General features: G+C 44.3%; 1 protein-coding gene across 1 annotated transcript in view; it reads left to right on the top strand.

The window, feature by feature from the left end:
* DEPTOR (DEP domain containing MTOR interacting protein) overlaps positions 1-21,531 on the top strand; it is a 181,657-nt gene that overhangs the window by 85,187 nt on the left and 74,939 nt on the right. The window lies entirely within an intron of this gene.

The raw sequence follows: 21,531 nt of genomic DNA on the forward strand, positions 1-21,531 counted from the left end.
AACCTTCACCTCCCGGGTTCAAGCAATTCTGATGCCTCAGCCTCCTGAGTAGCTGGAATTACAGTGGGATTACAGGCTCACGTCGCCAGCTACCATGCCCTACTAATTTTTGCATTTTTAGGGGAGAGATTTGCCATGTTGGCCAGACTGGCCTCTAAGTCCTAGCCTTAAGTGATCCATCCACCTTGGCCTCCCAGAGAGCTGGCATTACAAGCGTGAACCACCGTGCCTGGCCCAAGAGGAAGATTAATAGGAAAAAAGGCATACAAATTCATTATCATGTATGGGAGGCTTCAGAATGAAAACCCAGAGATATAGGGAAAATTGCCCATTGTTATGCTTAGGTTCAACAGATTATGGACAGTTGTGTAGGAATACGATTGGACAAAAAGGGTATGATCTAAAGTTAGTAGACTGAGTAGAGAAGCCCAACAAGGCTGATCTGTATAGATTCTTTTTGGCCTCTATACAGCATTCATTTCTTCTGGGTGCGGGATGGAGTCTGTCTCTGTCACCCAGGCTGGAGTGCAGAGGCGTGATCTTGGCTCACTACAACCTCCACCTCCCAGGTTCAAGTGATCCTCCTGCCTCAGCCTACTGAGTAACTGGGATTACAGAGATGCACCACAACACCCAGCTAATTTTTGTATTTTTTAGAAGAGACAGGGTTTCACCATATTGGCCAGGCTGGTCTTGAACTCCTGACCTCAAGTGATCCACCTGCCTCAGCCCCACAAAGTGCTGGGGTTACAGGTATAAGCCACCGCAGTCAGCTTGGAACGGGAGTCTCATGACCTACAGTTAAACAATGTAGGTCAGACAATTTCCTTATGGCCTGTTTTGACACAGAAAGGCAGAGGGAAAGTTAGAGTAATAGTTTAAGATTTCATGACTGGCTTTGAGGAAATGGGGTTCTGGTTTCTGACACACAGTAGGGAAGAGAGATCCCAGTTTTTATGGCTAGCCTTGTGGGGAAATGGGATCGAGAGACAGGAGGGCAGGACAAGGTCAGAGAAACATTTGTTTTTGAGGCTGCTTCTGAGAACTTCATTCTGGGGTATTGTTCTCTGAGTCCCATCACATGCAAATACTACACCATTTTATATCAGGGACTTGAGCATCCTTGGATTTTGGTATCCAAAGGAGGTCCTAGAACCAATCCCCCATGGATACTGAGGGACGAGTATAGTTATCTTTTCCTGCATAACAAATTACCCCTAAACATAATGTTGCAAAACAATCCATGTTTGTTATTTCACGCAGTTTCTGTGGGTGGAGAATTTGAGAGAAGCCTAGCTGGGTTCTGGCTTGGCGGCGCTCATGAGGTTGCAGTCAAGATGTTGGCCGGAACTACAGTCATCTGAAGACTTGATAGGCTGGAGCACTCACTTCCACAGGGCTCACTTGTTGCCTAACAAGTTGGTACTGGCTGTTGGCAGGAGTCTTCAATCCATTGTTATAGGGACTTCTGCGTAAGACTGCTTGAGAATTCTTATGACATGGCAACCTGGCTTCTTCCAGAGACAGCGACCCAAAAAAGTGAAAGACAGTTGCCACAATGTTATTTTCTTTTTTTTTTTTGAGACGGAGTTTCGCTCTTGTTACCCAGGCTGGAGTGCAATGGCGTGATCTGGGCTCACTGCAACCTCTGCCTCCTGGGTTCAGGCAATTCTCCTGCCTCAGCCTCAGGAGTAGCTGGGATTACAGGCACGCGCCACCATGCCCAGCTAATTTTTTGTATTTTTAGTAGAGACGGGGTTTCACCATATTGACCAGGATGGTCTCGATCTCTTGACCTCGTGATCCACCCGCCTCGGCCTCCCAAAGTGCTGGGATTACAGGCTTGAGCCACCGCGCCCGGCCCACAATGTTATTTTCTAACTGAGCCTTGGAAGCCACACACTCTCATTTCCTCAATAATCTATTGGTTACAAGGTCAGTCCTATTCAGTGTGGAAGAGGCGACACAAGACATGAATACCACGAGGCAGGGATTGCTGGAGCCATCTTGGAGGCTCGCTCTCGTGAGATCATAGCCTCTGGAACCCAGCTTCACTAGTTATTAGATACTTACCTTCTCTCATCTGTAAAATGGGGATAACCTCATAGGGTGGCTATAGGAGTAACTGGAGTAGATATAAAGTACTTGGTTCAGTATCCTGCCCATAGTAAGTGCTTCATCAGTTTAATGAATATAGTTGCAAGGTATAGGCTTGAGACATGAGGAAAGGGCTGGGAACCCAGCAGGCATTTCAGTCTTAGTATGAAAGTCAGTATGAGTCATTCATGCTGAGAGCACCCTCCTCTAGCCATTCCCACCCAGCCTAAGACTTTTAGCCCGAGGGTTTAGAACTTTAAATAGATTAGACGAGGCTCTTACTACTCAAAGTATGGTCCATGAGACCAGCAGTGTCACCTGGGAGCATGACAGACATGCAGAATCTCTGACCGTACCTAAATCCTGCTGAATCCAAGTGCTAAGATCCCCAAGTGATTTAAATGCACAATTAAGTTTGAGAATCACTGGACTAGATTTAACTAGATTAGGAAAGATCAGAGCATATTTTATGTAGTAAGTATAGATTAAGTTGGTCAGGTGCAGTAGCTCACGCCTGTAATCCCATCACTTTGGGAAGCTGAGGCAGGCAGATCACCTGAGGTCAGGAGTTCGAGACCAGCCTGGTCAAAATAGTGAAACCCCATCTGTACTAAAAATACAAAAAATTAGCCAGGCATAGTGGCATGTACCTGTAGTCCCAGCTACTCAGGAGGCTAAGGCAAGAGAATTGCTTGAACATGGGAGGCAGAGGTTGCGGTGAGCCAAGATTGTGCTGCTGCACTCCAGCCTGGGTGACAGAGCGAGACTCCATCTCAAAAAAAAAAAAAAAGAACAGAGTAAGTATTGTTTTACAAAACTTTTATTTCATTTAGAGATATACTATAAAACATAGGGGCATATGCAGGTGTGTATTGGGTTACAACCTAAAAATTATTTGTTACTGTGCATTGGGGTCAAATATTTTGGCAGCCATGGATCTAAAGGCATTGCTTAGAGTGAGTGACACTGTATTGCAGGCTGCTTTCTCCTGTGCAGTTCTGCCACAGTTGGATGCACAGCTGTCTGCTGGTGACCTAACATGTCTAGCTCTGGTTTAAGTTCACTGAGGAAAGGAAGATGGACAGGAATGCACAGTGCTGGTGTGGTCCCTGACCTTAAACGTTCAAAGTATTGTCAGGACTATGAGATTATAGAAGCAATTAGAGAACAGTAGAAGATGTGCTGTCTATTTCATTTATTTATTTTATACTATGTGCCAGGCACTGTGCTAATCCTTTTACCCGTATTAACTTATTAATAAATAAACTATGAGGTAGATATCCTTTTATAAATTTTTTGAGACAGAGACTTACTCTATCACTCAGGCTGGAGTACAGTGGCATGATCTTGGCTCACTGCAACCTCTGCCTCCCGGGTTCAAGCGATCCTCCTACCTCAGCCTCCCTAGGATCTGGGACTTCAGGTGCATGCCACCACCCCTGGCTAATTTTTTGGTATTTTTAGTAGAGACGGGGTTTCACAGTGTTAGCCAGGATAGTCTCAATCTCTTGACCTCGTGATCCACCCATTTTGGCCTCCCAAAGTGCTGGAATTACAGGCGTAAGCCACTGTGCCCAGCTGATATTCTTTTTTTAAAAAAGTATTGTGATAAGAACATTAATATGAAAGCTACCTTCTTTTATTTATTTATTTATTTATTTTGAGGCAGTCTCGCTCTGTCAGCCAGGCTGGAGATGGCTCGATCTTGGCTCACTGCAACCTCCATCTCCCAGGTTCAAGGGATTCTCCTTTCTTAGCCTCCTAAGTAGCTGGGACTACAGGCACACACCACCACGCCCAGCTGATTTTTGTATTTTTAGTAGAGATGAGGTTTTCCCATGCTAGCCAGGCTGGTCTTGAACTCCTGACCTCAAGTGATCCACCTGTGTCAGCCTCCTAGAGTGCTGGGATTACAGGCCACCATGCTTGGTCTGAGAGCTACCTTCTTAACAAATGTTTAGATGAACAATACTGTAGGGACAGCATTCTTATTATCTCCATCTTACAAATCAGGAGGTGAAGGCACCAGTAGGATAAATCATTTGTCTGAGGCCACTCAAGTAATAATGTCCAAATGAACATTACTGCTAGTAAGTGTGACCTTGAAGTTGGTAGGATGACTGGGGTTTTCCCCAGTGAAAAATGGTAGGTTTGGGTTATAGTTGGTTCTTTCATATCTTTGTTCTACACAGAAAAAGTTAGATGAGGCTGGGCATAGTGGCTTAGCAAGCTGGCCAATGTGGCAAAATCCCATCTCTACTAAAAAATCAAAAATTATCTGGGCATGGTGGCAGATGCCTGTAATCCCAGCTACTTGGGAGGCTGAGGCAGGGAGAATCGCTTGAACCATGGAGGCAGAGGTTGCAGTGAGCCAAGATCATGCCACTACACTCCAGCCTGGGCAACAGAGCGAGACTCCATCTAAAAAAAAAAAAAAAGTCAGATGACACCAACTTCTAGGAGAAAACCAGCCTCTTATACTATGATGTACTGACTCACAGTGCATATCCTTGGCTTTAGAGAGAAGATAGAGGATGCTGTGAATGGTTTCTAAATGGATTCCAAGGGATGAATAATTATGCTTCAATTACAGTGTAACTTCATAATGCTATAAACAGAAACACCATAAAGGTGCAATGTAAAGGATAAAATAAAGGCATTTTTGATAATAAATCTTAACCACAGAAGTATGCTTCCATGGTTGTAGGAGGACTGAATATTCTACATAGAAGCTGCGGTTTCTGAGGGAGTTTCAGTTCTCCAGCACAGTAATTCATTTCTAGGTCACTGGTTGTAACTTGGAGTTATGAAAATATGGCCACCATACCTGTGTGTGTTAGAGCTCATGGTAAGCAACAGTTAGTGTCTTGAGCAAAGCTTTGAATTGTCTGGCTAATAATTAATTTCATAGGTTAAACATTAAGGAAAGTCAGCCTTTAGGCTTTGAGCAGAAAGTTTCTGGATAAAAGTGGTTCCCTATTTTGAAACCAGTAGGTGTAAAAATCAGGCATATGAAATCCTAACTAGCTTCATTTATGAATGGTGATGGGTGCACTTTACTCCAGGCAGAAATTGTTAGATGAGTAATAAACATGCATGTGTACTTATGTGGATGTATGTGTGCATGTATATGTACATATTTATACACATGTCTATACGTTGACCACATCTTTACATATTTATCTAGCTTTTTAATTTATAGATGTGTACCATCTATAAAGGCATTAGGCTAAATACTTCATAGATCTTAATATACTGTATAGGTAATATGTATGTGCTTCACACATACGCTTTGTATGTTGTACTTACTAAATCCTCATAGCAATTTTGTGGCATTAGTAGTATTATTGCAGTTTTACAGTGAAGAAATCTGGGCTTCAAATCCTCTAAGAGATTTTCTCAAGTTGCATAGCTATCCCATAGCTACTAGGTGTTGTGTCTTGGAAAGAAGCTTGCCTTGGCCTGGGACGTATGTGACCGGATATGGCTGCCTGGCACAATGGAATGAACATAGTCTTTGGAGGGAGACAGATTGGATTTAGATGTAGCTTTTCACCCACTAAGTGGCCACGTCTGCATCTTGTAACTTTCCCATTCCTCATATTTTGAAACTATAAAATTAGAGTTACATGATACACCTTTGAGAGTTTGTTTTTTCAGAGACCTGTGAACATCCACACGTTCAGTGCTGTACTAGAAAGAAGGGTTCAATGTGTAGTTGTTTTTGCGGCTAAGATTTATTACAGTGAAAGGATACACAGCAGGGTCAGCAAGAGAAAAGGGCACATCGGGTGGAGTGTGGAGAAATCCAAGCACAGGTTCCTGTGTTCTTCCTTCTTCTTTTTTTTTTTTTTTTTTGTTTGTTTGAGAAGTCTTACTCTGCCACCGGGCTGGAGTACAATGGCGCAATCTTGGCCCACTGCAACTTCCAACTCCCTGGTTCAAGTGATTCTCCTGTGTCAGACTCCCTACTAGTTGAGATTACAGGTATGCACTGCCACATCCAGGTAATTTTTTGTTCTTAGTAGAAATGAGGTTTCATCATGTTGGCCAGGATGGTCTTGATCCCCTGACCTCATCTGCCTGCCTCGGCCTCCCAAAGTGCTGGGATTACAGGTGTGAGCCATCACGCCCGGCCTGTTCTTCCTTCTTGAAGAGACTCCCTCCTCTAGCCATGAAGTGCAGTAACATGTGTGTAATATCTTCCCCCAGGGAACCCTTGCAGGGGCCAGGGGAAAACATCCCCTTTGCTGTCTGAAAGTTGGCTGAAAAATCAACTCGTAAAAGGCAGATTAAATGGAGAAAAGGCAAACCAATTTATTAGTGTGTACACAGGGGGAACCAGAGTGATTACATAATATCTCAATGGGGTATAGATGCTATCCATCCTACTTCTTAGAAGAAAGGGAGATGGAGACGTGTGAATGATTTTTAAGAGAATTCAATGGGCTTGAAGAATATACCACAGCCTCCTACAAAGTCCGTTGGGTCAGCAGAGCAGACCATGGTTTGTGACTAAAGTCCGTCCAGGTTTGTTGACAGACTTCAGTCTTTCTTCCTGCCATATGAGTTCAGTTAATGAAAACTCAGGGAAGGAACCAGGAGTAATTGTTTTCTTCTTTGGCGGGTCCAGACTTAGGCAGATAAGGAAGTTCAGAGAACTTTATCCAGTGCTTTGGGGGACATAGGATTGAGAGACAGAAGCTAGGGAGAAGGTCAGATAGCATATCAAAGTGCCATATTTTGGGGTATCCATTTCTGAGCCCTAATACCATGATAAGCTGCAGAACCAAAGATTTTTACTGGGGGCTTTTCTCATAAGTACACTCTGCTTGCTCAGCTAGCCACAACTGCCAGCATTCCAGACTCTCAGAAGGAAAGCAAGTAATCTCCATAAATCACACTGTTTGTACAAACAGTCCAGGCATGCCGATACAACACAATTCAGTGTGCCAGGTGGGCAAGGTCCTTATCAGTTAGTGACTTGGGAACCTTCCAAAAGCTAAGTTTCCAGATGCTAGCCATGGGCCAGCCCCGTAAGCCGGCCCTTCTGTATTGGGGCTGCTATGGTAACTCTTTCCTGCCCACAATTGTTGGAAGAATTAAATGATTGCACTTGGTAGAAGTTTTTAACACAGCATCTGTGAGGTTTGTTCTTGGGTTCTTGCTGAGTTTAAAAGGAAGAAACTGAGGCCAACACAAGAAGATCCAATATGAAGGAATTTATTCAGGCTCCCGGGCGAGGTTCTGTGGTCCGACGGGAGGGGCCAGAGAAGTCGCGTGGACTCCTCTCAGACGTGGGGTTTTATAGGGAGTGAAGGAGCTCGATTGGTTGTGGGAGAGCAGGACTACTATTGGGTAAGGTTACAAGCCTTTGTTTGCATACAGGACTTGGCTGCTATTGGTTAGAATTACTCGGCTGCTATTGGCTAGAAAGACTTAGCTGCTATTGACTAGAATCACAAGACCCCGCTTGCATACTGGGTTCTTTAAGGGAAAGCCAGGCTGTGCAAGAAGGGGAAAAGGGAACAACCCGAGCATGTCTGAGCTTTCGGAAAAAAGGGTGGGGGTGTGCGTCCGTGCTCCTGGCGAGGCAACCGGCCTTACAGCATCTACCTCTTATGGCCCTCAAATGCTAGCTCTTGTACATGATCTGATATACTCTAAATAATAGGTGAAATGTATAGAGCTCTTACTATATCCCAGCCACTGTTCTAAGAGTTACGTATTTCCCTTAATAACTCTGAGTTAGGTATTATAATCATTCTCATTTTTGAGATGAGGTTAAGTAACATGCTGAAGGCTGAATGTGGTGGCTCACGCCTGTAATCCTAGCACTTTGGGAGGCTGAGGCAGGCAGATCACTTGAAGTCTTGAGTTTAAGACCAGCTTAAGCAACATAGTGAAACCCTGTCTCTACTGAAAATACAAAAATTAGCCAGGCATGGTGGCATGTGCCTGTAGTCCCAGCTACTCAGGAGTCTGAGGCAGAAGACTTACTTGAACCCAGGAGGTGGAAGTTGCAGTGAGCTGAGATTGTGCCACTGCACTCTAGCCTGGGTGACAGAGTGAAACTCTGTCTCAAAAAAACAAAACAAAACACTAACATGCTGAAGATAAGAGCTAGTGAGTGGTAGATTCGAGATTGAAATCAAGGCAGTCTAGCTTCAGAGCCTGTGCTCTTAACCACTAAAGAAGATGAGATGCTGACTGCAGGCCCCACTAGAAAAAAAATCCTCAACTTCATCAGCTGACACAGCCTGGCAGATATTTAAACTATAAAAATTATTAACCTGTGAAATCTACACATTCTTTCCCGAAACAATGAGCAGGGACTCGGAGAGTTTTGGGTAACCTTTGCAAATGGGATGAACACATTTCTTTTTCTTGAAACAGGGTCTTGCTCCATTGACCAGGCTGGAGTGCAGTGACATGATCATGGCTCGCTGCAGCCTTGACCTCCCAGGCTAAGGCAGTCCTCCCACCTCAGCTCCTGAGTGGCTGCGGCTACAGGTGCTCACTACCACACTGGTTAATTTTTGTATTTTTCTTTTCTTTTTTCTTTTTCTTTTTTTTTTTGAGACAGAGTCTTACTCTATCACCCAGGCTGGAGTGGAGTGGCGCAATCTCTGCTCACTGCAATCTCTGCTTCCCAGGTTCAAGTGATTCTCCTGCCTCAGCCCCCTGAGTAGCTGGGATTACAGGCACATGTCACCATGCCTGGCTAATGTTTTGTATTTTTTTTAGTTGAGACAGGTTTCATGGTATGGTCTCAATCTCCTGACCTCATGATCCGCCCACCTTGGCCTCCCAAAGTGCTGGATTACAGGCGTGAGCCATCATACCCGGCATTTTTGTATTTTTCATAGTGGGGTGGTGTTGCCAATTTTCCAGCTTGGTCTTGAACTCCTGGGCTCAAGCGATCCTCCAGCTTTTGCCTCCCAAGCTGCCGGGATTACCGGCGTGAGCCACTGCACAGGGCCTGAACACACTTCTTCACTCACATAAGCTATCTTTCTCAACTGCCTTCGTTGCCATCCAGCTATTTTAGCAGCCTTAAATGGAGGGAGATGGAAACCAGAGAATCACGTGGGTAAATTGCTCACAGCTGCAGCAGCTGACCCTGGCCTACCAGGCTACTGCTGCTGTGTCTGGGTGGATAATTTCCTCTTTTAGAAATTTAGTCAGAGCTCTCCAACAATTTCAACACTAAAGCCCTCTTTCTTTTTCTTTTGTTTTAAAAATGTATTTATATAACACTGTGCCATATACAAAACAGTTTTACATACATTATCTTGTTAATCCTTCCAGTTGCTTGAGAGTAGCTATGATTATCTCATCCTTCAGTAGAAGGCAGCAGAAGAGACATTGCTCTGCTGGCCATGAAGAATTTGGGATCTGCAGCAAAGGAGGCTAGAGGCCACATCTAGGCAGGAATTAATTGTATCTCTCCAGTAATTAAGGTAATTGGTAGAACCTAAGCCTGGAATAGCCCAGCTGGAAAGGAAAGGGGAAACAAGGGAAGAGGAAAGGGAAGGAAGAAAAAGAAGGTACTAACTGGGTGTGGTGGCTCATGCCTGTAATTCCAGCACTTTGGGAGGCTGAGGGGGGACGATTGCCTGAGTACAGGGGTTCGAGACCAGCCTGGGCAACATAGTGAGATCCTGTCTCTTAATAAAAAAGAAATGAAAAAGAAGATACTGGTGATTGAGGCTAAAGGCAAGATTATGTAGAGGAGGAAAAATAATTTTTTTTCTTTACCTTTCATGAGTTCTTACCTGGGATCTGTTGTAACAAAGGACAGATTAACAAGAGAAAAATGAACAGAAGTTTAATAATATGTATGCTCTCTGTGATACATATTATTACACAGGGTGAAAATATGGGTGAAAATCCAGAGAAATGAGTAAATCTCTAGGATAGATCTCAAAAGAGTTCATGTCAGTCACATAGGAATAAAGAAAAAAAAAGGGAGTAGTTCAAATCAGGCGTGGTGGCTCATGCCTATAATCCCAGCACTTTGGGAGACTGAGGTGGGTAGATCACTAGAGGCCAAGAGTTCTAGACCAGCCTGGCCAACATGGTGAAACCCCATCTCTACTAAAAATACAAAAATTAGCCAGGTGTCATGATGTGTGCCTGTAATCCCAGCTACTTGAGAGGTCAAGGCAAGAGAATCGCTTGAGCTCAGGAGACACAGGTTGCAGTGAGCCGAGATCTCACCATTGCAGTCTAGCCTGGACGATGGAGCGAGACTCTGTCTCAAAAAAAAATAAAAAAGATGGGAGTGTTGTTCAGACTTCAGGCTTAAATATTATTATTCTCTGAAACAAAGAAAAAAAGACGTAACCCAGTTAAGACCAGAGGACCAGGAAAAGCACCTTATACAAATGTAAAGTTTGTTATGCAGATTCAGGTCAACACCTTCTCCATTTATTACAAGTCTCTAGTGACTTAGCTTTCTTTCTGTTCCTGGTGCAGAGAGGGAGAGACCTTAACAGAGGGCATTTCTCAGCTGGGCATGGTGGCTCACACTTGTAATCCTAACGCTTTTAGCGGCCAAGGCAGGAGGACTGCTGGAGCCTAGGAGTTTGAGGGCAGCCTGGGCAACGTAGCAAAATCCCATCTCTTAAAAAAAAAAAAACAAAACTTAAAATAAGGACAAAGGGACATTTCCTTTACAGATGGACATTTCTAAAAGGACAACTTTTTGGAGCTACTGTTGTGTCTGCAGCTTCTCAAAATAGCCAGTACCGAATAGTCCTTATGCCAGGTGGCCGTATTTTGGGGTGGAATGTCCTGAGCTCCATCATTTGCAGCTTTCTCAAGACTATATGGCATAAGAAAAAAATTATTGACACATTTTAGAAAGGTAGGGAAAACTTTGTTTAAGATGAGTAAAATAGGGGTATTGCAATAGGGAAGACAGATTGGGCTGAACTGAATATATAGGGACAAGTGGGGATTAGAGTCAATGAGCATAGCGAGGAGTCAGTGGATGGAAAATTACTAAACAGGAGATGCAGGGTGGGGAGACTCTTGCTCAAGGCAGGCCAAGGACTTAGAAATCAAAGGCGGAGATAACAAACTTGATTGGATATCAAGGGTGAGGGATCGTCAGTACACTGACTTATCAGAGTTCTTTGCTAAAACTGGGCTGGGTAAGCCAAGACAGCAGGATGGTGGGTGGAGGGGAGGGGAAGGGAGCAGCAAGGTGAAGGCCTAGTAGAAAAGAGGGCTCAAAGGAACCTGACCGAAGCTTGGTCTGGGAGAGCGTCTGTCAGAGCCAACCTAGCCTTGCTTGCCCACCCACCCTGACTCTCTAGCGCTCTCCTACTCTGCTACTCATGCTCTTTATTTATTTTTTTTTTTGAGATGGAGTCTTACTTCATTGCCCAGGCTGGAGTATAGTGAGCCAAGATTGCACTGGGTTCAAGCGATTCTCCTGCCTCAGCCTCCAGAGTAGCTGGGATTATAGGCACATGCCACCACACCTGGCTAATTGTTGTATTTTTAATAGAGATGGGGTTTCACCATTTGGCCAGGCTGGTCTTGAACTCCTGACCTTAGGAAATCCGCCTGCCTGGCCCTCCCAAAGTAGTGGGATTGCAGGTGTGGGCCATCGCTCCCAGGCCCCTACTCATGCTCTCTTGATATGCATTTGCTAACTTCTTGCCGAGAAGACTTTCAAGTCAAGAAGAAGAAATGGAGGAGACTTTTCTTTACAGATGGTACCCTGTATCTTAGCCTTTCTTTACCCTTAACTAGAGTGTAAATTTTTTAAGGGTGGAGAATTTTTGTTCATCTCTGTATTCCTATTGGTTTGGCGCATGTATATATGTGTGTGTACACACACACACACACACACACACAACCTACTCAGCAAAAATGTGTTGAATGAAGAAGTGACAAAAGTGACCACTTACTGAGGACTTGGCCTTTGCTGGGCTCAACACTGCTGTTTATACCAGCAGGCTTTCTTTGAATATAAGCAGCTCCAATCATCACTTCCTTTCAATATATGGCAGAGCCCACTGACAGTTAAAGGAAATGTCGAAAACAAGGGAACCTGAAGAAGAGGAACTGAAGCAACTCCGGGGATCCAGGAACCGGGAACTAGTGACTAAAGGGTAATCCCTTCCAGCCACCCATGGCCAGGTGAATCTGCATATGCAGTTACTTTCTCCAGATGCTGATGTTCTAGAGAGGGACCCTTATTGGCTGAGTCCCATCACAGGCTCACCTCGTGACCCTGGGTGGGAACCCTCTGACTGACAGATTCACCAAGTGGGAGAAGGGGGGTAGTCATTCCTCTCTCCCCACTCACACCCTGCAAAAAGAGAAAAGAACAGAAAAAACAAGCCCAGCAATCAATGCACTTGATACTTTTATCTCTCTTTTCAAATTTTCTTTCTTTTTTTTTTTTTGAGACAGTCTTACTCTGTCACCCAGGCTGGAGGGCTGGAGTGCAATGGTGTGATCTCAGCTCACTGCAACCTCCACCTCCTGGGTTCAAGTTATTCTCCTGCCTCAGCCTCCTGAGTAGCTGTGATTACAGGTACTTACCACCATGCCCCGCTAATTTTGTATTTTTACTAGAGACAGGGTTTCGCCAATGTTGGCCAGACTGGTCTCGAACTCCTGACCTCAGGTGATCTACCCACCTGGGCCTCCCAAAGTGCTGGGATTATAGGCATGAGCTACTGCACCCCAGCCTCATTTTTCATTAGATGGAGTCTCACTCTGTCACCCAGGCTGGAATGCAGGGGCAAGATCTTGGCTCACTGCAACCTCCACCTCCCAGGTTCAAGCTATTCTCCTGCCTCAACTTCCCAAGTAGGTGAGATTACAGGTGCATGCCACCACACCCAGCTAATTTTTTGTATTTTTGGTAGAGATGGGGTTTCGCCATAGTGGCCAGGCTTGTCTCGAACTCCTGACCTCAAGTGATTCACCTGTGTTGGCCTCCCGAAGTACTGGAATTATAGGTATGAGCCACCGCACCCAACCATCTCTCTCCTTTTTTAGAAGATGACATTGAGGCATTTGCAACTGGCATAGTCATTCTTAGCTCCTAAATGTTAAACTCTGAACAGGAAAAAAAAAAAAGCTGGGTAGAATATTTTCTCAATCTACTTTCAATATTTAACATTTCAAGTGTAATCTTAGCAGCAGCTGTAATCTAATCTAATTTTTTACTTTCCCAATTTAGACTTTCTGGGCATTTTCTCACTGTGCTCACTCGTATGCTTTGGCCCTGTGTTACTTTTTATTATAGCCGAATCCAATGCAGGAGGAAAAATAGACACAGCCAGAATACTGCTGTAATGTAAATAGATAGGAACAGTTTGCTTGATAGAGGGCTAAGACGCTGGCACACAATATAGTGTTGTTTCAGGTTAAAGGAAAATGTACCTACAACAGCACCAAGCCTTAACTTTTCAGGACGTATGAAAGGAATACCGGATGCCTTATCTTATGTAATCCTCTGAAAGAAGAGTGTTATGCACACAGACCGGAGGTTTTTATTTTTTTAACTCAGTCTCTTTTTTTCTTTTTCTTTTTTTTTTTTAACGATGGGGTCTTGGCTGGGCACAGTGGCTCACACATGTAATTCCAGCACTTTGGGAGGTCGAGGTTGGGAGTTCGAGACCAGCCTGGCCAACATGGTAAAACCCTGTCTCTACTAAAAATATAAAAATTAGCCTGGTGTGGTGGCAGGTGCCTGTAATCCCATCTACTTGGGAAGCTGAGGCAGGAGAATCACTTGAACCCAGAAGGCAGAGGTTGCAGTGAGCCAAGACCAGGCCACTACACTTCAGCCTGGGCAATGGAATGAGACTCTGTCTCAAAAAGAAAAAGGGAGGGGGCTCTTGCTATATTGCCAGGCTGATCTTGAACTCCTGGGGTCAAGTGATCCTCCCACCTCAGCCTCCCAAAGTTCTGGGATTACAGGAATGAACCACTGTGTCCATTTGAGGTTTTCCTTTTGTAAACAATGTCATATCTATGAATATTTCTTTCCTTCTTGACGTTAGTGCAATCTTTGTCGTATATAAACTACTTCTCGAGGTACAATCTATGCTTGCTTTTGAAGCCTGTGTTCCTACCCACTCTTGCCTCAGTCCTGACAGCTTGTCACCCAGTGTCCCCTGCAGTATGTGGTCCTTACTTTGCCCAAGCATGCACTTTTACAAGAGCACACAGAAATCTTAAAACACAAGCACAAGATCTCTGTGCAGCTGAGGTATATTCAAAGTGTGCAGTCTCCTACTGAGTGCTCAGTGTGGCCTTATCTGGTCATTTAAATCTTCATCTGGGTTTAAGTGGTCGTTTTCAGTGGCGCCTGCAGGCTGAGGTCTTAGGCTCACTAGAAGAACATATCAGGATTCTCCATCTCCTGAGTGGAACAGAGAGTTCTAACTGTGATTCTGATATGCTCCATTCTCGCTCCTCCCCGTCAAGGAGTGCTGTGGTATTAAGTTCCAGTTCCTGATGAATATGAGCTAGATCACAGTAGTCAATGTGAGGCAGGGTCTGAGGGATAACGGGACCAAAATTGAGAGGCTCTCCTTTAAGCAATGAATTGTTTACATTCTCTTTCCATTGCAGATCTTTTTTCTATTTTTGAGACGAGTTTCGCTGTTGTCACCCAGGCTGTAGTGCAATGGTGCGATCTCAGCTCACTGCAACCTCCGCCTCCCCTCCTGGATTCAAGGGATTCTCCTGCCTCACCTCTGAATAGCTGGGATTACAGGCACCCACCACCACACCCGACTAGTTTTGTATTTTTAGTACAGATGGGGTTCCTCCACGTTGGTCAGGATGGTTTTGACCTCCCGACCTCAGGTGATCTGCCTGCCTCAGCCTCCCAAAGTTCTGGGATTATAGACATGAGCCACCGCCCCTAGCCACAGACCATTTTTTTTTTTTTCCTAGCCCTGATCCTTGGGTCAACCTTGGGTGAGCTTCTAGTGTCAGCCCCTTCCCAGCCGGGCAGCTAGGGGGTTTGGGCTGGGATTTCTGTCTGGGACCCAGGCTCTCGTTATGCAGGTATAAATAGCGATTATTCTCAGTCATTTCAGCCTTGCTGCACTGCTGTCTCTCATGATTCTTCCTCTAGAATTTTTCCACTAGCCTCTTCTGGCTTTTGATTCTGAGCTGCTCACTTTAACTCAGTTTCTCTCAGCTGATACTCTCATCTCAGATAGTACATCTGGGTAATTTTTTGTGTTTGGCTCTCTGGTTCTTTGGAAAAACTCCGTCTTTCTATCTTCCCTCTCCCCGTTCCTGACTCACCCCCACTCCAGCCAGGAATGGATAAACAAGTCCAAGTATGTTAATACCAGGGAGTAACTACCAGGAATAAAACTAAGCATAAATAAACTCATCAGTGTGACCACGGAACAGTATAAGGATGAAATCTAAGAAAGAGTTTCACTCACACTCACAGACATCTATCCTGATTACAACTTGAAAAATTTGTATGTTGATTAATGTTCATAATCGGTTTTGATTTAGAGAGTAATGTTTCAAAAAATTGTTTGTAGATTATTTTTATTTTTATTTTTTTAAAGACGAGGTTTCACCATGTTGGTCAGGCTGGTCTTGAACTCCCGAACTCAGGTGATCTGCCTGCCTTGGCCTCTAAAGTGTTTGAATTGCAGGCGTGAGCCACCTCACCCGGGCCTGTAGGTTATTTTTGAATTAACATTTTAAAGGCTAGAACCTTTCTTCTTTCTTTTTTTTTTTTGAGACGGAGTCTGGCTCTGTCACCCAGGCTGAAGTGCAATAGCGTGATCTCACTTCACTACAACCGCTGCCTCCTGGGTTCAAGCAATTCTCCTGCCTCAGCTGCCGGAATAGCTGGGATTACAAGCATGTGCCACCACACCTGGCAAAGTTTTTTGTATTTTTAATAGAGACAGAGTTTCATCATATTGGCCAGGCTGGTTTCAAATTCCTGGCCTTGTGATCCACTCACCTCGGCCTCCCAAATTGCTGGGATTACAGGCGTGAGCCATGGCGCCCGACCCTGAAGGCTAGAACCTTTCATCTAGCTTTTTTTCTTTTCTTTTGAGATGGAGTCTTGCTCTGTTACCCAGGCTGGATGCAGTGGCACGATCTTGGCTCACTGCAACCTCTGCCTCCCAAGCACAAGCGATTCTCCCATCTCAGCCTCCTGAGTAGCTGGGACTACAGGCGTGGCTAATTTTTGTATTTTTCATAGATACAGGGTTTCACAATATTGCCCAGCCTGGTCTTTAACTCCTGACCTCAAGTGATGTGCCCACCTCTACCTCCCAAAGTGCTGGGATTACAGGTGTGAGCCACCGTGCCCAGCCCAGCTTTTTTTCTAGAAAGCTTCTCATTACTTTCTTTATCCTCTAAGTGATAACATTTGACCCAACAAGGAGCACACTCCACTCCCTTCCATCCAAGAAAGGCCTGCGTATCAGTGTTCATATCTTTAAATTTTATTGAGCCACTCCCCCGGCTGTCCCAGCTTTTGGTCATATTGGCAGTTGGCAAAGCCTCCAGGTCACCAGGGAAGGGGTGGGTGTTGGTTTTGCTCCATTGGCTCACTCCTGTGACTGTGAAATCCTTCTCGGTGCTGAAAACATAACCTCAATGGGGGATTCCCATTGAATGGGAACATAACGTGCTTCTGCATCAAAATAAGGGAAATGGGATGGCGGAGATAGTGTGAGAAAAACTGCAACAGCTCTTGATCATTTGCTTTGTTCAAGACAAGTGTCATCTTCTATGGCAAATGGCTTTCAAGGTGTACCTGATGAAAGGGTGAACTTGTTTGTTGGTTGGCTGTTCTGTTCTTGTGGGAAGTCAGCCACTAGACTACTGCTACCCAGTGAAAATGTGCTAGGAGCCACCAAGACAATCTACATATATGATTTTAAATTATCTAGTAGGAATAGCAAAAAATGAGGAGGAATAGGTTAAATTAAATCTTCATAGTATACTTTAACTCGCCATCTCCAAAATATTATCATTTTAAAATACAATCTATATGAAAAATATAAATTAGCTACTTTACATTTCTTTATACTAAGTCTTCAAAATCCAGTGTGTGTTTTACACTTAATCAGACTCACATTTCAAGGCTCACGTGGCTAGTGGCCGCCATCTTGGAGAACGCAGCTCTAGACCGTTTTGAAACCAGCAGAGGGCAGCATGGTGTCCTGGCCAGTGTGCGTTTCATTTTTCTTTCTTTTTTTTTTTTTGAGATGGAGTTTTGTTCTTGTTGCCCAGGCTGGAGTGCAATGGCACAATCTCGGCTCACTGCAACCTCTGCCTCCCGGGTTCAAGCGATTCTGCTGCCTCAGACTCCTAAGCCGCTGGGATTACAGGCACGCACCACGACAGCCGGCTAATTTTTGTATTTTTAGTAGAGACGGTTGGCCAGGCTGCTCTCGAACTCCTGACCTCAGGTGATCCATCCGCCTCGGCCTCCCAAAGTGCTGGGCTCACAGGCCTGAGCTACCTGGCCTGTGTCATTTTTCAGCCCCTTATCTCTGTGATCTTTGTTCCTCTGTCTCAGATTTCTAATCCCTGTATTTTAACAGTGCAAATTTGGACATCTGAATAAAGTGGGCACCAGCCACAAACGTAACAACAAATGTTCTCCCTTCCCCAGCACCATGATTTCACAATCCTATTTTCTTTCTCTCAGTTTTTGATGAGGAAGCTGAAGCCCAAAGGTATTAGGATGTCATCCAAAGAAAGCACAATAAATGGCATGAGGAGAAATAGAGCTATAGTGTTTGACTCCAGAGTCCAAGTTCCAAACAACTGCGCTACGGCCTCCATGAGAAACAATTCCTGTGCTGTTTTAGGTTCTCCTAAAGAATCAAAACAATGTCCACCAAACTGCTATTGTATGGCTTCCAAACTGAATTTACACGATTCTACACTGCCAATTATATTGTAGGAGGAGTCTATTCAGGTCTAGTTACAGCTTCAATTTTCTACGTCTTCTCTCCACCGTTTTCACCTTTGATTTTTTAATATTTCCAGAAGTCAAAAATGTAGGATGGGCACGGTGGCTCACGCCTATGTTCCCAGCAATTTGGGTGGCCGAGGTAGGCAATCGTTTGAGCCCAGGAAATCAAGATAAGCCTGGGCAACATGGTGAAACACCACCTCTACAAAATATCAAAATAACTAGCCAGGTGTGGTGGTGCACGCCTGTAGTCCCAATTACTCAGGAGGCTGAGATAAGAGGATCACCTGAGTCTGGAAAGGTCGAAGCTACAGTGGGCAGTGATTGTGTCACTGTGCTCCAGCCTGGGCAACACAGTAAGACCCTGTCTCAAAAAGAATAAAAAATGTAGTTGGCTATCATTGTTTAGACTGGACTTGATTTTGGCAATTCTCTTAAATTCCTAATCTTCAGGCCGGGCTCGGTGACTCACTCCTGTAATCCCAGCACTTTGGGGAACCAAGGCAGGCGAATCACAAGGTCAGGAGTTCGAGACCAGCCTGGCCAGAATGGTGAAACCCCGTCTCTACTAAAAATACAAAAAATTAGCTAGGTGTGATGGCGGGTGCCTGTAATTCCAGCTACTCAGGAGGCTGAGGCAGGACAATCACTTGAACCTGGGAGGGAGAGGCGGAAGTTGCAGTTAGCTGAGATCATGACCCTGCACTCTAGCCAGGGTGACAGTGCAAGGCTCTATCTCAAAAAAGCAAAAATTCCTTGTCTTTATTGTGGAGTCCTTTGGAGCTTTACTGGCAGCGGAACAATATTATTAATGGTATATGCTCAGCATCATGGAGACCCTGTCTTTCAGGGAGCTATTGGTTTCTACATATTAATTTCACTTGCTTTGGATAAAAGAATATGTATCATAGTTTCTTTTCCACAAATGGAAAAATGGAGGTCTAAGGACTGAATATAACGTAACTGAAGATTCCTCTGTTCTGTTGCAGGGGAGTCTGAGCCACATTGCTAGAAGGCACGTCTTCTAATAGCTTGACTTCCTGTCTAAGCAGCTTCATGGCTTCTGAGTCAAGCATAGTTTGTTACATGATATGGGCTTCACATAGATAGTAAATGTTTGTTTCCTAAGCTTTTGATCTTATGTCTCCAGACTTGAATTTGGGATGCTATCTGAATTGTGTTTAGCAGCAAATAACAGAAAGTGCAGTAAAGACAGTTTAAGCAGTGAGGTTTCTCTGCCTTCTGAAGTGAGATGCCCCCAGGTCTAGAATCCCAGGCTGACACTGAGACTCCGACACAGACACTGTCCATCTCTCTCTGTTGTTCTGAGTGTGCATCAGGCCTCAGGTCTGCACTCTGGGCAGGAAGAACAGGGAATGACAGCATTAAGAGCACAGAGGTGTCACCTAGCAAGACTTTGCTTTTTATCTGGGAAGAGTCGTCTGTCCCAGGGATTTCATCCTCATCTCATGGGCCAGCACTGTGTGTCACATGGTCACCCCATGCTGGAAGGCAGTTGGTGACTCTCATGGTTTTGGCTGGGCACATCTACTGCCCTGAGCAAAATTCTTAAGGAGGAGGAAAGGGAGATTGGGTTTGAATAAGCAGCTAGCACTGTCAGCCACAAGGACAAATGTCTTTTTCATTAAAAAACTAAGCAAACTTCCTTATGAAACATACACTTTTAAGGAGCAGCTTTCTTCCTGTGTCCACACAAAGAGTTCCTTATAGCTCTAAGCTAGGTATAAAAGCAGATGGGTATAGCAGTGTTAATGTCTCAGCTTCAACAAATGTACCATGGTTATGTTAACATTTGGGGGTGCTGGATGAAGGACGAAAGGGAGCTATCTGTGCTATCTTTGCAGCTTTTTCTTTTGTTTTTGAGATGGACTCTTGCTCTGTCTCCCAGGCTGGAGTGCAGTGGTGCAATCTCAGCTTACTGCAACCGAGTAGCTGAGATTACAGGTGCGCAGCATCACGCGCAGGTAATTCTTGTATTTATTTACTTTTTTTTTGAGACAGAATCTCACACTGTCTCCCAGTCTGGAATGCAGTGGTGCCGTCTTGACTCACTGCAACCTCTACCTTCCAGGTTCAAGCGATTCTCCTGCCTTAGCCACTCAAGTAGCTGGGATTACAGGCACCCTCCACCACGCTCAGCTACTTTTTTGTATTTTTAGTGGAGACAGATTTGAGCATGTTGGCCAGGCTGATCTCAAACTCCTGACCTCAAGTGAGGAGGTTGCTTGCCTCAGCCTTCCAAAGTTCTGGGATTACAGGTGTGAGCCACCGTGTCTAGCCTTCTTTGCAGCTTTTCTATAAATCTAGTTATTCTAAAATATAAAGTTTATTTTTTAAAAAGTAGGTGAGTTTTTTTCTCTGCATCTTCTATCAATTTTAAAGCTATGAATAATGCAGAAAATACATAAAGACAGTTAAAAAAAAAAAAAGGCTATGTATTGCCACTGCTATCTTCCTTTTCTGAACTTCAGCCTCTTCCTCCTTTGAGGATCTGTTGACATACTATCTCTTCAGTCTCAGAAGCAGCACCTGATGAATTACCGTGCAGTAAAGGACCAACAGGTTAATATTGTAACCTTCCTGGGAATATTAAGAAAATGTGGAGCAGGAATGAGCCTTTGGGAAGGAACTTTCACACCTTGGGGTTCCTGGGAAGGATTTTATTTCAGTATTCCCAGTATCACACTGGGCGTTCTCTGTGTTGCTAGCTCTGCTGAATTTATCTGATTCGGGTAGGATGCTTCCTTTTCCCCCAAAACCACCTAGAGTTACTTCTAGACTCTTCTATATAAATAAGGTCTGAAAAGTTTTCTACCTTGGAAAGATATCCTTTCTGTCCTGAAACCCTGGGCCCTTGCTTGGAAGCACACATGGCTAATATTTATGGAATGCTTCTATAGACCAGGGACTCTACTAGGACTTTTATTTTATTTTAAAATTTTATTTTATTAAAAAAAAATTTATTTTTATTATACTTTATGTTGCAGGGTACATGTGCAGAACGTGCAGGTTTGTTACATAGGTAAACACATGCCATGGTGTTTGCTGCACCCATCAACCTGTCATCTACATTAGGTATTTCTCCTAATGCTATCCGTCCCCTAGCTCCCCACCCCCCGAAGGCCCCAGTGTGTGATGTTCCCCTTCCTGTGTCCATGTGTTCTCATTGTTCAACTCCCACTTATGAGTGAGAACATGTGGTGTTTGTTTTTTTCGTTTCTGTGTTAGTTTGCTGAGAATGATGGTTTCCAGCTTCATCCATGTCTCTGCAAAGGACATGAACTCATCCTTTTTTATGGCTGCATAGTATTCCAGGTTGTATATGTGCTACATTTTCTTTATTCAGTCTATCATTGATGGGCATTTGGGTTGGTTCCAATTCTTTGCTATTGTGAATAGTGCTGCAGAAAACATACGTGTACATGTGTCTTTATAGTAGAATGATTTCTAAT

Source organism: Aotus nancymaae, unplaced genomic scaffold, assembly GCF_030222135.1.
Source record: "Aotus nancymaae isolate 86718 unplaced genomic scaffold, 86718_ANA_hifiasm-v0.15.2.pri h1tg000036l, whole genome shotgun sequence".
NCBI classification, from domain to species: domain Eukaryota; kingdom Metazoa; phylum Chordata; class Mammalia; order Primates; family Aotidae; genus Aotus; species Aotus nancymaae.